A 16,520-nucleotide genomic window follows, 5' to 3' on the forward strand; every position below is an offset into this window, starting at 1 on the left:
CTTAAATAGAATGTTTGACAGTGTTAACTAAACCCATGTTAACTTTAAGAACTTTCTGTGAATCATTCATAGATACTTTCTGAATCACTTGCAGAAGAATCTTTTTGGAAGAAATATGTGGCATGAATGGCAGTTTCATCCTTCCTGATGTTACTAGTACTCCCACAGAAACACTTTTACATTCCTCTGCATCCCGAGAGATCGGAAAACATTCCCCTTCTCATGTGTGTGCGTGCACCTGGAAACAGTACGGTTGCGCTGAAAGGGAATTTGCACAGAGTTGCCCTGGCTCCATCCAAAGACTTTTCAATCAACAAATATTCGTGCAGCGTTGCTTTAGGCTTTATGGGGAAGGCAGCGTTTCTGTCCTCAAGAAGCTTACAATGTTTTTGAGTAGAAATTCAAATTAATAATAGTTACATATGGCCAGTGAGTGTTGTCAGACTTGGGAGAAAGTGCCCAACTCCTGTGAATGCATGCAAGTGCGTTATCAGTGTTTTCCACAGAACTCGTTTTAATTGTTTTTAATTAGTCCATGAATTCCTCAGGGACAGGACTACTAGTGCTTGGTAAGTTTTTGTATCCCCTCCAGCTTTTTTTTTTTTTTTTTTAAGAGAGTGTGAAAGAGACGGGGAGAGACAGAGAAAAACATCCGTCGATTGGTTGCCGCATGTGGCCCCACTGGGCCAGGATAGAGCCTGAGGTACATGCCCTTGACTGGAATTAACCCACAACCATTCATTCCACAGGCTGATGCTCTATCCTCTGAGCCAAACTAGCTAGAGTTCCCCTGTAGCTTTTAGTGCGCATTTGTTGATTGATGTTTAAGATCTTGGAGAAATTACTTTCCCATCTTTGTGAATTGTTTTTTCCTATTGTTCAGTGTCTCAGAAATTCTTTAAAAGAATATGTTTTTTTCCATACTGTGGCATAGTCCTTGAATAGGTAAGATATCAATTTTCTTACCATAAATTGATGATATGGCAATATTTAATTAGTGACTAGTAGGAAGGAAATGAGCTTTGGAAGTCATTAATTCATCCCTTGTCCCAAAGCAGAAGTGTGGCATATTCCCACCTGTCACCTATTCAAAAGGCTGGTTATATTTTGGGCATGTCTTAAAAAAGGAGCTGCACAAGAGGGTGATCTCAGACTTTGTTATTCACTGTTGCTAGAGCTAAAAGCAAGATCTCTATTTGTCAGGTCTAAGTCACAAATAATCTGAGCTTTTTAAGACTGCGTGAGCATGAGTAAACCACTCTGGCTAAGCAGTTCAAACCAGTAGCCTTTAGTGTTCCAGAGTGTCAGCAGGCGGTCAGCCCTTCCAGGGTGACAGAGGTTGTAAAGAGAGGAGAGAGGCACTGAGGAAACAGGCAGGCTTAGAAATAAGACGGAAACAGCCTAGAACCAGGGACCAAGTATCTTCTTGAACAATGATTACATTTCCCCCCAAGTCCTCCTACCCCTTATTTTTATCTCTTTTCAGGGCTATATAGAAATACAGAAATGAATGCCAAAAAGCTTTTCAATGCCATTACCACCATATTGATGGTAGGATTTAGAAAACCAAAGGCTCAGAATTTATTTTTAAAATTAGAAGATGTTTATTATAGACTAGGCAAATTTATTTCTATGAAGCTCTTAGATACAGTGCCAGAATAGTATTTCAGCCAATGGGTATTTATTCCTTTTAAAATTTGACATAAGCAGCGGTGGAATAAGAGTCTTCCAGGATAAATCAGGAAGTAGATTGTCAGAAAAGTCCTCTTGACTCTATTGTAAATTTCTGACTCTACATGGTCAGCATTATTAGGACAGGGGTTGGGCCCATGTGGAAGAAATATATTCCTTCAACATTTCTTGAAATACTGTGACTGTTGAAGTTATAGGTAATGAATCAATCATAGGTCTATAAGTTGTTGCTCAGGTGGTAGATTCATGTTTCTGATTTATGAGTTAATAATTCATCCTTCTTCTACATAGGTTAAAATGGTAGCTGTTTGAACAGAAAAACAAAAACCAAAACCAAATTTGAAATGTCATATGGTGTCTCCTGTTTCAGTGTCAGGTGGAAAAAAATTTGAAACCTAGTTTGAATAAAATATGCCCATGGATAGACCTGTGAAATTTACTATGAAAATCTAATATCTGGAGGCAATACCAATGGACCATGAAGATGATCCCCAGCCAGTGAACAATGACAGGGTTCAGGAGAGTGATACAGAATCTTTCATCCTGCCCCTGACAGGGAACAAACTCCTAATCTCAGCAAAAAAACAGTGTTTTTTTTTTCTTCACTTACCTGTGGAGTGATAGGGAGAGATGCTGCTGCAAAATCATCTGTTTTAGAGCTCTCTTTCAGGGGCTTCTGATTCTAGCTTATGGAGTAGCTCTTACCAGACTAATATTTCTGATAATATCAACTCTAGAAACTGGAGAAAAATATAAAATGAACAAACCCCCCCACACAAAAATCTTTATGGAGTCACTAAAGAGCACTCTAGACAGACAAGACAGAATGGGCTAAGATCTCATAGAGAAAGAAAATAAATTGAGGTGAGTTCTGTCTTCATTGCTGCTTTTACCCCTTTGGACATGGCACCTAGGTTGCAAAAATAAAAGCAGCAATTTTGCATTCTGGCAGCTTCACTGGGAAAGGATACAAAAATTGGATTTTCAAGCTACTCAGACAACTTGGACTTGAAAACTCTTTGCTGAAGGGAGAAATCTGCAGAGTGTTGAACTCCACATTCTGTGTGCAATTTCTCATTGAGTCATTTGGTTACTTCTAAACTGCATGTGCACAAGATGAGAGACAGAAACCCAGAAGAATACAGTTGCTAAGAGGCTGAGAAGCTAAGCTGCACACTCATATTTTGGCAATTTGATGGAACTAGGGAAAAACTGGAATTCAGGTAAATGCTTTCTCCTGCAAAGTTAGAAATAACAGTGATGTTCAGCATCATCACTTTCATTTAATATTGTACATGAAGGCTTACCAGAGCAATAGAACAAACAGAAAATGAGTCATGAGATTTAGAAACATTTTAAATTTCATTATTTGGAGATTATGTGATTGTGTACATGGAAAAGCCAAAAATATCCATAAACAAAGCATCAGGCTTGATAAGTGAATTAGCAAAGTTACTGAATACAAGGTAACTATACAAAAACTATTGTTTTTCTATATAATAACAATAAAAATGCAGATAAATTTATTTTAAAAATGATAACTCCCCCCCCAGCTGCTGTGGCTTACTTGGTTGGAGCATCATCCTGTACAGTGAAAGGTCGCGGGTTTCATTCTGCATCAGGGCACAAACTTAGGTTATGGATTGGATCCTCGGTTAGTGTGTGTATGAGAGGCAACCAATCAATGTTTCTCACATTGATTTTTTTAAATATAGTTTTATTGATTTCGGAGAGGAAGGGAGAGAGAGAGATAGAAACATCAATGATGAGAGAGAGAATCATTGATCGGCTGCCTCCTGCACACCCCCCACTGGGGATCAAGCCCACAACCAGAGCATGTGCCTTTGACCAGAATCGAACCCAGGGCCCTTCAGTCCCCAGGCCAACGCTCTATCCACTGAGCCAAACCAGCTAGGGCTGTGTTTTTTTTTCTTTCTCTCTCTCTTCTTTCTCTCTCTCTCTCTCTTCCTTCCTCTCTCTAAAATAAACATATCCTAGAGTGAGGATTAAAATGAAAAAATGAATAACTCTACAAATGGTATAAAGCATTAAACACTTAAAAATAAATTTATCAAATATTAAAAAACTACAAATGGAAACTTATAAAATACTAGTAGCCCAGTGCATGAAATTCGTGCACATTGAAAGGGAATTAATTAGATGAAATATTTTAATATTGCTATTTGCCCTTTCTCTATAATAAAAGTGTGAGAGATAAAAGGAAATGAGTACAATGTATATGAAAATAATACATAATTTTATTAATAACTAAACAATAACAAAATGATATAACAACAATAACAAACTCGTAATATAAAAACAACATTGATGCAAATAATGACTGATAAAGTGATTAAACTTATTCTAATATCTCCCTGTATACCACATTAAGAGTAAAAACACTTTCAGAGTGCTTGACTAATTTCCCTTGAGATAAAGTATTTACAACTTTAACTTTAACGTAACATGCTTTTTGAACTCAAGAGAAAGCAACAGCCGTAACTGGTTTGGCTCAGTGGATAGAGCGTCGCCCTGCAGACTGAAGGGTCCCAGGTTCGATTCCGGTCAAGGGCATGTACCTTGGTTGCGGGCACATCCCCTGTAGGAGGTGTGCAGGAGGCAGCTGATCGATGTTTCTCTCTCATCGATGTTTCTAACTCTCTATCCCTCTCCCTTCTTCTCTGTAAAAAAAAAAAAAAAATCAATAAAATATTTTTTAAAAATACTTAAAAAAAAAAAAAAAAGAGAGAGAGAGAGAGAGAGAGAAAGCAACATATAACTGACCATGTCCAAAAACGGGTTCAGGTAGGAATATTCCTACTCTGTCTAGAGTTTGTCCTTGTGATTTATTAATAGTCATCACAAATGTTGGCATAACGGGAAACTATCTTCGAATTAATTTAAATGGGTGGCCAGTGTCAGATGGGGACAAATCAATTCTTGGAATCAGAACAATCTCTCCCTCTGCAGATCCTGTTAATATTTCAGCTTTGATAATGTTAGGTCGCAATCTTTTGATAATAAATCTGGTACCATTACAAAGACCCCATTTACTATTAAGATTTCACAATAGCATGATGATTGCACCCACTTTCAATTTTAATTTATGACATGGCATTCCAGAAGGAGTAATACTATTAAGAAATTCAATAGGAAAATTTTCCTTTTCAGCATCATCTGTTGAGTCAATGGAATCATCACTCAAATAGGTGTGAAAATCTCCATTAAGTATATCCAAAATTTCTTCATTTAATTTTTGAACATGCTCATTTTTTGGACAAAGAATTGCACATTTAGATATATTTTTAATATTATCTATAGATATACTATTTCCAAAGGTGGCTTTAATAATAGATCCATTAAAAATCATTTCATGGGGAATTTCAATAATATCCATTCCTAAATGAAAACTGCTATCAAGTTTGCCATCTCCAAGTTTTACTAACCATTCACTATGAGCAGAATCCTCTGATCTCATATTTGTTTTAAGAGACAACTGTCTGAAACATCCCCAAACACTACAGTACTTTAAAACTTATTTGTACTATGACCAATCGTATAGCATGGCAACACAAAAATCCCCTCTGAAAAGAACTTTCCCACCAAATGCAACATTCAAATTAGCGCCAGCGAGAGTTTTATATGTATGGCACGTGTGTGAGTAAAAGTTTATTTTTAAATTTTCAGTGTGCGTCATATGTACCGGTTGGTCGGACGGATGGACAATGTCGGTCACTTAGCCTTTTGTCTATACAGAGTATGAGTCACGATTTTACCTTTTTAAAAAATTATCCTTTAATACCTCCAAAGCACAATGAGTAAGAATCTGAAGGTTTATGTGACTTCTATTTGGTTCCTAGGACAAAGTTCTTTCCTTTACCCACCACTCACTTCTCTCCTTTTACTCTTGAATGTTAATTCCAACATAATTTTTGTAACACCTCTTGAAAAGGATCCCACCAAGTTTTTGATAGTCCATATGATAAAACTTACAGAAAAATACCGCATGAGACTTTCATTCTCTCACTAACTTCTTCATATAACTGTAATTCTTCAGTCTCTATAGAATGAAAAAGGAAAATAAAAGTGCCTTCTCTCATTCCAAGGCCTTTCTCAGTCAGGCAACCACAAAAAGAATGAGCCTACAATTCATGCCATGTAATCGCTATCAGGCATAATTCAAATCAAATCCCATCAGGCAAAGTCTGGGATAATTAAAATGTATAAGAGAACAGTGGTGACCTGGGGGAGAACTTATGAAACCTTGTCTCCTGCTTTTGCTGAATATTCTTTTTGTTATGCTAGACTCCAAGCCCCGTTCGGGGACCTGGTCAGGCGGCTGCAGGTGCTAACCCACGTGGCCTGCCCCAGTCCACCATCATGGCTTGGACCGCCGCCATCTTTGCTGGTTTAATGTGTATATTTGCTCCTGATTGGCTGGAGGGCGTGGCTTATGGGTGTAGCAAAGGTATGGTCAATTTGCATATTACTGTTTTATTAGGTAGGATTATGGAGGTAAATTAAAGGAGATCTTAATAAAAGAAGAGATGTATCATTTCCAAGGATTGGACAATGCAATGCAAAAAATGTCTATTTTCCCTAAATTGATTTATAGATTTAATGCAATCCCAATCAAAATTTCACTAGCACTTCTTTGAATAAAATTTGATAAGTTAATTCTAAAATTTTTATGGAAAAGCAAAGGATCTAGAATAGTGAGGACAATGTCTAAGAAGATCAAAGTTTGAGAACTTATGCCACCAGATATCAATATTTACTGTAAAACTCTATAATGAGAGCAGTTTGGTGCTGGCACAAAGATAGACAAATAGACCAGTGAGCAGAATAGTGAATCCAGAAACAGATCTACAGACATATAGTCACTTGACTTTCAAAAAGGATACAATTTTAATGCATTTTGAGGAAAGGATTTTAAAAAGGAAACTAAACTGGATTAATTGAATTGGACTATCCATATGGGAAAAAAAGTAAAACTTGACTCCTAGCTCATACCTTACACAAAATTTAACTTCAGATGGACTTAATGTGCTTAATTAGATGTGGAATACTTAAGTATGATATGCTTAAATGTGAAAAGTAAAACAATAAAGCTTCTAAAGGTTAATGTAGGACAACATCTCTATGACCACTGGTTGAGCAAAGGTTTTTTAAAAGGACACAATAGCAGTAACTATAAAGGCAAATCTTGATAAACTGGGTCTTACTAAAAATTAAGAACTTCTGTTCATCAAAACGTATTATGAATGAAGTCAAAACTCACCATAGAGGGGCAAAGATGTTTGAAATGTGTATATTTAGCAAAGAACTTATATTAAAAATTAACAATAAAATAAAGAAATAAAATGACCTCAAATATATGAAAGACTTAAATAGACACTTGGAGAGGAATATATGCAAATTATTAATATGAAAGGACATTCAACATCTTTAGTTAACAAAGAAATGCATGTAATATCCACAATAATATAGCACTACCTACCCATCAGAATGACTAAAATTAAAAAAAAAAACACACCACAAAGAACAGATAACACCAATGGTTGTAGAACAACTAACTCTCCCACAATGCTGGGGATATGTAAATTGTTACAACTGCTTTAAAAAAACTACTTGAAATAGCTACTAAACCTAAACACACACATACTTCATGTCACAGAAATTCCAATCTTAGATATACACCTAACAGAAATGCATACATATGTCCACCAAAACATGTACAAAATGTTTATATTAGCATTATTTGTAATGGTCCCAAACTGGAAATAACCCAAATGTCCATTGATAAATTGTGATGTATTTTACAATGGGATATTTTGCAGCATTGAAGAAAACTCAAATTATGGGTACAAATAAAAATTTGGATAAATCTCACAGATAAAACATTGAGCAAAAACATCAGAGTCAAAAGAGTACATATTATAGAATAATGCATGATTCCATTTATATAAAGTTCAACAACAAGCAAAACTAATCTATGGTGATGGAATTCAGAATATTGGTTACCTTTGGAGTAATAATGATTGAGGATGATTGAAAGAGGACAGAAGGAATTTTCCCAGGTGCTGATAATGCTCTTGATCTTGATCTATATGGTATTCTGGGTGGGTTGAAGTAAAAAATTTGTTGAGTTGTGCTCTTTACTGTGTATACAGTGCTTTTTAAATGTATGTATATTATATTTCAATACAAAAAGTATCAAAAAGAAAACCTTTCTATGTATCTTCAGTCATAGATTCAAACCATTTCAAAACTTTAGGCTTTTGAGCCTATTTTGAAAGACCATATCCTAGTGGTAAGTTTTTATAGTTAGCCAGTAGTAAGATTACACCTATTGTATATCAGTCATAAGATTATACTAGTTGTAAGATTATAGATATTACTTGGGAAAAAGCTACAATTCTTGGTGTCATATTTATTGCAACCCTTGTATTGAAAAAGATTAAACTAGCTATTTTATTTCTATTTATAATGGTGAATCATCAGTGATATATTCTACAAGTAACACAAGATTTGTCAATAGTTTGGTTCTCAACAAAGCCTCAGTGAATCTGAACTGGTCTTGGGAGCTTAAGGAAAGCTCCATTTTGGTAAGGAAGTGGTTCTGGCTTAGCCTCAAGGAGCCGAGTGAGTTTGTCTTGGTCTTGAGGCATCAAAGGCAGTCTGGTTGAGGATGGCTGTGGTCATGTGTGTTTTGCCCACTACTATTCATTTTGGGTAAGTGGGAAACAAAATTCTATCTAATTTTAAGGTCTTTAAACATATGACTATTTTAATGACTATAATCCTGGATCATATCTTTGAAATAAGATGATTAAGGGTTTATAACAAAAATATTAAATTCTTCCAACCATGCTCTTCATTACTAGTTAATGTCAATGTGCAGTTCACAGAACTAACCACATCAGGTCCTTAAAAAATGTTTAATGTTATTTGAGTGAGCAAAAAGTAAATGAAGAACTCATGAGCTTTCTGTCATAATTATTTAGTTTTTCACCTGACGCTTTTCTTCATAGGTAATAAAATAAACATGATGATTCCTTGGTATTCAAGTATTAAGTTGGTCATCTTAATAATAAAATTAAGATGTGGTAATAACACAAGTACATAATAAGTTGCCATTATTATAGTTAAAAAAGTGAATGAAGAATAGACAACAAACAGCATTTCCAGATTAGTGCTACTGTCACTTTCTCAACACCTCCTAGTTGAGTCTCTATTACCAAAGAATTTTCATCAGCTTCATGGAAAATGAAAACTCTAATTTTCATTTTGGTATTATAGCTAATAGAGAGCTTTCACATATTCTGCAAGAACAAATCTTGTTTAAGTTATGAAATTAAGAAAATAGATACAAGTCATAGTGACTGGCCTGGATTTCTCTCAAAGCAGAGCCTACGTAAAGGCCTGGAATGAAAGAAGTTTATCTGAAAACTGATCACAGGGTGCTGGAGTGAAGAGGAAGAGAAATTAAAGAAGGAAGTGGAGAAAACCAAAATGTGGGTGTGCCCTTGAAATGGCCTCACTGTGGGTGACTGATGCATGATTCTGCAGTATCTTCTGAGCAGCCTCCTGAAATGAACATGAAAGCCATCCACTCAGGAGAGGAAATAGGGAAGCATTTATCTTTTGGTTCTGATCTCCAATTGATCAAGGGTAAGCTCAAGGATGACAATTTCCCTATAGTCCAGATTGCATGTACACTGACACCAAGGGGTTTTTCATGGCTCTTCCATCATACAGCATCAGAGACTCCAGGAGCAGGCATGATAGGTACTTGAAGCAGGCTCAAGTGAGATGCTGCAGATGACATCTGTCCCAAACTGTTCAAGAGGAAGTAGGACTGGTTGCTGTAGCCGTGACTAGAGTAAGGAGTGGGATGAGAAGATTCAAAATGGCATATGGGAGATGTCTGATAAAGTTTTCATCATGAAGACTATTAATCTGGACTTTTAAAAAAGTACAAGAAATTGAAATCAAATTCAAACCACTTTAATTAAAAAGGAAATTTAATTTCATTAAAAGGTAAAGTCTAGTCATGGAAAGGCAGTACAGTATAATGCACCTCTGAATTCGAAGATTTTGGGTAAAATGTCGGTCTTTATACTTACTAATCATATGACACTGGGTGAATTACTTAGCCATTCTGTACATCTATTTCTTCATCTGTAAAGCTGAGATAATAGGGTTTATCTCATAGGTTTACTGTGAGGATTAAGTGAATTTATAGCAGAGTACCTGGCTTATACTATTAATCATGATCACCATTGTCATTATAATCTGCCGGGGCTGACCAGCAGACCCTGAGCTATGGATGAATTGGATTACTCTGACACGCTGTGGAAGAGAGGCTAGGGGACTGCTTGGCCATAGGAGCAAACAGACCTGTTTGCCTGCCTCCTTAGGCTTATAACAACAGCTTGAACTAAAATTAACTATTAGATACTGTCAGTAAGGTAAGCATCCTCGAGAAAACATATATGTCCTTTAAGCAAGGACGTTTTGAAGTCTAACATAAAGATTCCAGCAAAGCACCCTGAGGCTCAGACTTGTTTGGAAAAGTCAAGGTAGGGTCTGCTGCCTTCTGCAAGGTCCCCCAGAGGCCTCCAACCCTTCAAAGAATCCTCCTTACAGACTTTCCAACCAAGTCTCGTGCTTCCCCACAATAATCATCATTATCATTTTCATCATTGCTGTCATTGTCGTGTCCTCCTCCTCATCATCTTCGTAACCATTGCTGTCATCATCCAGGCTAAAAATAATGTTGCCAGAGCTCTTTTTCCCCATCACCTCTTAGACAGGTGGCAGACTAACGGGAAGCTCAGTAGCCTGGAACCCGAGCCAAAGAAAAGAGCCATTTCTGCTGAACAACCCCAGGGAAGACACTAATTGGCCTGCCTAAGGACACGTGCTTATGGCTGTAGCAATCCCTGTGATCACAGTGATGGGCTCTCTGTTGGCCAGGTTGGAATTATGAATCCATTCCTGTGGCTGGGAGATGAAGTTGGGGGAGGATAAGGTCAACACACCCAACCACAGAGCACATGCTCTCCACAGAAAAGAGAAGGCTATTACTCAATAGTGGTAACAAGTTTACTGGGCAGGCAAAACAGAATATATGTACCAGCAGCAGTATTTCAAATATATTCTAGTTATTCTTGGGTGTTACTGTAGAAGTTTGTAGCACTGCAAGCTCCTCAGCAGACTGTGACCTTCTTGACAGAAGGGAGTCTGTTTTATGTTGTTTTTATGTCTCCATAACAGACATACATTGACTCTTTGCTAATTGTATCGCTGAAAATCCCAGTGGTCATAGATATTAGTATTAGTGAAAAAATCCAGTTGATAGAATATTATCTAATAAAGAATATCTCATATTTTATCATAAATTCATAGGATGACTTTTATTTAGACTTATTGATAGCTCACTCCTTGCCCGATAATAAGAGGACAATACTTGCCTTGATATTTTTATTTGTTAACATAATACAGGCTCATTATCTTAAAAAAATCTATAAAAAGTAAAAATATTTTTACTCCCTTTCCAGAATTAAGCACTGATGATTATTCAGTGGCAAGTACCCAAACTAATATTTCCCCCATCAATTAAAAATTATTTATAATTACATTTTTTTCTTCAACCATTTCCTTCAAGGTAGTAAGAACAACTGTAAAACTGACACTTCCTATTCTTTAAAATTTTTGCAGTACATGCACTATTGCACTTGTGTGTACTGTTTTCCCATATCGGTCAAAACTGTTCACCAGAGTATAAAATAACTAGTAGTCCTGTGCACAAATCTGTGCGCCAGTAGCTTGCTGCTGCCCTTCAGTAGCTCTCCGCCCACTGCCCCACCCTCCTGTAGCTCCCCATGCCCCCCCTTCTCCCCGCCCCCCCTCATAGCTTGCTGCCCTGTCCCCTCCTGTAGCTCTCCGCCGCCCACTTGTAGCCAGTAGCTCGCTGCCACCCTCCTGTAGCTCTCTGTCCACTGCCTGGCCCTCCTGTAGCTTCCTCCGCCCCCCCCCCCGCAACCCCTCCCTCATAGCTTGCTGCCCTGCCCCCTCTTGTAGCTCTCCACCGCCCACTTGTAGCTCACTGCCCCACCCTCCTGCTGATCCGTGATCCAGTCGTTAGGTGGTCGGTCGTTACGCTTCACAGTGTAACCACCATTTGCATATTATTTCTTTATTATATAGGATACTAGAAAGAGGATGTATGGAATGCTAGTGAATTGTTGCTGATTGTATTTTTCATCTCATTTTTATTCATACTTCTTGCAAAATCCCCACAAAAATAACAGTATATGAATATAAATAACAAATTTACAGCACCATCAAAAGTAGTAGACAAGAGGATAGCAAAAAGATATGTCAAAAGCAATTGGGAAAACATATTGAGAGAGTATAAACTTACCCAGCAGACTGGAAGAAGATGAAATCTAATTGCCACTGTTGCATGTGAGAGAGCTAAAAGAAGTCAAGGTGAAAATACCTACCTCAAATACCCAGCAAATTTATTAGTTTTTTAATTGAATTTTAAGGGGTCACATTGGTTAAATAAAATAATATAGGTTTCAGATGTACAATTCTATAATATATAATCTATATACTCTATTGTGTATTCACCACTCAAAAAATCAAATTTCCTTCTGTCACCATTTATCCCCCTTTTACCTCCCTCCCCCCATCCCACTTTCCCTCGTAACCACCATACTGTTGTCTGTGTCTATGAGTTTGTTTTTCTTAATCACTCACCTTATTCACCCAGCCCACCTATCCACCTCTCTCTGACAACTTTCAGTCTGTCCTCTGTATCTATGAGTCTGTTTCTATTTTAGCATAATACTTGCCTGATCCATCCATGCTTATAGTCATAAAAGGTAACATTTCCTTCTTTTTTTACAGCCAAGTAGTATTCCATGTGTAAATGTACCACAGCTTTTTTATCCACTCATCTACTAAGGTTTTAATTTGCATTTTTCTGATGATTAGTGACATTGAGCATTTTTTATATGCTACTGTCCATCTGTATATCCTCTGAAGAAATTCAGGTCTTTTTTTCCATTTTTAAATTGTTTTTTTTGTGTGTGTGTGTTCTGTTGTATAAGTTCTTTTTAAACTTTGGGTATTAACCCCTTATCAGACATATCATTGGTGAAAATGTTCTGCCATTCAGTGGGTTGTCTTTTCATTTTGTTGATGGCTTCCTTTGCTATGCAAAAACTTTTTAGTTTGATGTAGTCACATTTGTTTATTATTCTTTTGTTTCCCTTGCCTGAGGAGATGTATAAAAATATATGAGAAATGTCTACATTTTCGTCTAGGATTTTTATGGGTTTGAGTCATACATTTATGTTTTAATCCCTTTTGAGTTTATTCTTGTGTATGGTGTAAAAATGTGGTCTAGTTTCATTTTTCTTGCATGTATCTGTCCAATTTTCCAAACAACATTTATTTATTTTTATTTATATATATTTTTTATTGTTGACAGTATTACAGATGTCCCCCATTTTCCTCTCCTTTTCCCATCTTCACCCAGTTCCCCTCCCTCTGACCTTCATCACTCTGTTGTCTGTCCATGGGATAACATCATTTATTGAACAGACTATCTCTAGCCCATTTTATGTTCATACCTCCTTTGTTGAATATTAATTGACCATAAAGTCATAAATTTATTTTGGGGTTCTCTATTCTATTCCATTAATCTATATTTCTGTTTTTATGCCAGTACCATGCTATTTTGATTACTACCAACTTGCAGTATAGTCTGATATCAGGAAGTGTGATTCTTCCAACTTTCTCAAGATTGTTTGACTATTAGGGGTCTTTTGTGGTTCTATATAAAGTTTTGGAATATTTGTTCTAGTTCTGTGAAATACACCATTGGTATCTTGATAGAAATTGTGTTGTCTCTATAGATTGCTTTGAGTAATATGGACATTTTAATCATCTTAATTGTTCCTATTCTTTAACACAGAATATGCCTGTACTTATTTGTATATTCATCAATTTCTCTCTTTAGTATCTTATAATTTCCCCAATACAGGTCTTTTGCATCCTTGGTTAAATTTATTCCTAGGTGTGTGGTGTGTTGTTGTTTTTTTTTTTGTGTGTGCAATTGTAAATAGGATTTATTGTTTTTTTAGTTTCCATTGCTTTTAAAAAATATATTTTCATTGATTTCAGAGATAAAGGGAGAGGTAGAGAGAGATAGAAACATCAATAATGAGAGAGAATCATTGATTGGCTGCCTCCTGTATGCCTCACACTGGGGATAGAGCCCACAACCGGGCAGATGGCCTGACTGGGAATCGAACCATGACCTCCTGGTCCATAGGCCAACACTCCACCACTGAGCCATGCCAGCCAGGCCATGCTTTAGAATTTTAAGTAGTTATTTCTGGTGGTCTTTCCTTTTATATTTTTTGGCTTTCTTCCAATATTCTTGCTAACCCCATGGTGATGATAAAAACCATATTATATTAAAAGCTACTAATTTTATGGTTTTAAGTTTTATATCTTTAATTCACTTGTAATATATTTATTTATTCCCATTTCTATGCTATAAAATAAGAATAAAAATTTTTTCCATATGTTTAGCCAGTTGACTCCATGGATTTTTACTAAATAGTTAATTCTCTCCCTAATTTGAAATGTCCTCTATATCATGTATTAAATTTCTATATGTGTGCATGTGTGAGTTTACACACAGCTGTTTCTGTACTTTCTATTTTAACCATTAATCTCATAGGATTTCACTGGAAGTAGAAGAGAAATGGAAATCACCTAGTGATCCTGAGCAGATAGAAGACAGGAGTGAGGAGTGGTGAGATGTTTTATTATAGACATTAAAGTTTTTAAATTAAATTTATTGGGATGGCATAAGGTAAACGATCATATAGGTTTCAAGTGTACATTTCTATGATACAAGATCTGTATATGGCATTGTGTGCCCACCACAATGTGAATGTGTTACAAATCCAAAATGTTAAATTAAAAATATGAACTGCATAGTCAGTTGAAATTCCAATGTTGCTTTGGTTATTTTTTCTGTTTTCCCTGTATTTATTTATCATTTAAATGTTTTATTGATTTTAGAGAGAGAGAGAAAGGGAGAAGGAGAGAGAGAGAAACATTGATGTGAGGGGGAAACAGCTATTGGTTGCCTCCTGCATGTACTCTGACCAGGAACCAAACAGGTGACATTTTGGTGCATGGGATGACACTCAATCAACTGAGTCACATTCACCAGGGCCAATATTTATTTTTATTTAAAATTTCTTCTTGGTTACTTCAGAATTATTTAAAAAAAAATACTGTGTGTGTTATGACGTTGCATTTGAAAGTGGAGAGTTGAGTACAAATATACATTTTCAAAAGTCCTTGTTTAAATTCTGATGTTCATCCATTAATAATTTTCCAATTTTGAAGAAGTAGAATATTTTTAGAGTGATTTGCTTGGCATAGTTGAAAAAAATGTTGCTGGAATTATTCACTGTGGCTTTCCGAATATGTTCTCTCTTATTTGCATATTGCCTTGAGGGAATTAATGTTTGACTACTCAAAGTTTGACGCAGCCCACATGGGCCATCTGGGAGAGGAGTTTCACTAGTCAGTCACTCAGTGACTGTAGTGTGAGAAAAGATGGAAAACCAAGGATAGATTTACTGAGCCTCTTACATGGATTAAACTACAGCTATGCAGTTAAATCTGCTAGTATAAAAATGATGGCTTTCCTAGTTTCAGAATCATCCCTTGGTTCTGTATATAGTTTATAATATTCTACTTTATAATATTCAATAACATTTTTGTTCAGGAACAGGACATTATATAGTTATTATACCACAAGTTCACTTGCTTGGCTAGATGCTGCCTCTCATACAGTAAATATTAGTTTTACATAGGCAGATGATCTGCTTACTTTGCCACTCTAATAAAATTGAACTAGAAAATCTGATTTGTGGAAAAGTCTTGAAAGAAAAAAAAAGGGGATTTTATTAGCATCAAAAAGAGTAGGACGTTCTGTGAAAATTTAATAGAAAAGAGAGTTAGTTAATGTAATTATTTTAAGTCTTCCTGATTTCAATGATGTTTAATGAATATTCTCTTTATACCAACCAGTATGTGGGTATGACTCCTGAAATTTTTTTAGACATATTTGTCCAATTAAGGGACTCAAGTTTTTGGCTACAATCCTTTTGTGGCTTGGTACATATTTATAGAAATATTTAAATTTATATTTATGTTTATATTTATATTATATTTATATTTATATTTTTTTACTTCATTTAATTATTGTCTAGCTATTCTGTTGATAATGGGCATTGCAAACAATTAAAATTCTAATATACAGGAAGGAAGTAGGTCTAGGATTACTATAATTTTGACTACCTCACATTTATGCAGTTTTAATACAGTGGTAAAACTACCAAATATTTGACCTAATTTTTTTGTTATTGTTACTAACCCTTTTCCACATGAATTTTCTTGTTTGTTTATTGTTTCATTTTATTTGATACTTTACTAGAGCCATGGGTAACTTCCTGCCCTACTCTTTACCTCAGGCAGGCCCAGTCCTCCTGGGAGATAGGAAAAGCAGACCACTTCCTAGGGGACACTCTCCCCAGATCCAGGCAGTGCTGCTGAGTGGGCCAGGTGGAGTGAATGTGCAGCTACATAATTTATTACTCAGCTGACCGGTCAATAGTTACGGCAGAATGTCTACATCAGTAGGACTGAGACACCCTCTCAAATGTGCAGGCTCATGCTAATAGCTCTCTGATACATAACTAGAGTTATTTCTGTCAGCA

The sequence above is a fragment of the Cnephaeus nilssonii genome (genome assembly GCF_951640355.1).
Source record: "Cnephaeus nilssonii genome assembly, chromosome: 10".
Lineage (NCBI taxonomy): Eukaryota > Metazoa > Chordata > Mammalia > Chiroptera > Vespertilionidae > Cnephaeus > Cnephaeus nilssonii.